Below are 250 nucleotides of genomic sequence, written 5' to 3'. Positions count from 1 at the left end.
ATTTGAGCTACATTTTATCCTTTATCATACCTTAACACCCTAACCACACATTACAATCTAAATAAAGTCCTAAGGATCCTTGATTGAGTGTAGCCTACATTAGTGGATAGAGAAACGAAGAGCAAACTTATGAAACTCTTGACTAATTTAAATTTTTGCATGAGCATAAACTAATCTGAGTGACATGATATGTATTGTAAGGATCTCTCTACACAACTACGAGAAACCAATTGAAAATGAGCTTGCAATT

The sequence above is a fragment of the Theobroma umbraticum genome, unplaced genomic scaffold (assembly GCF_002168275.2).
Source record: "Theobroma umbraticum cultivar Fairchild unplaced genomic scaffold, ASM216827v3 scaffold_459.0, whole genome shotgun sequence".
Taxonomy (NCBI): domain Eukaryota; kingdom Viridiplantae; phylum Streptophyta; class Magnoliopsida; order Malvales; family Malvaceae; genus Theobroma; species Theobroma umbraticum.
This window is presented reverse-complemented; position numbering follows the sequence as displayed.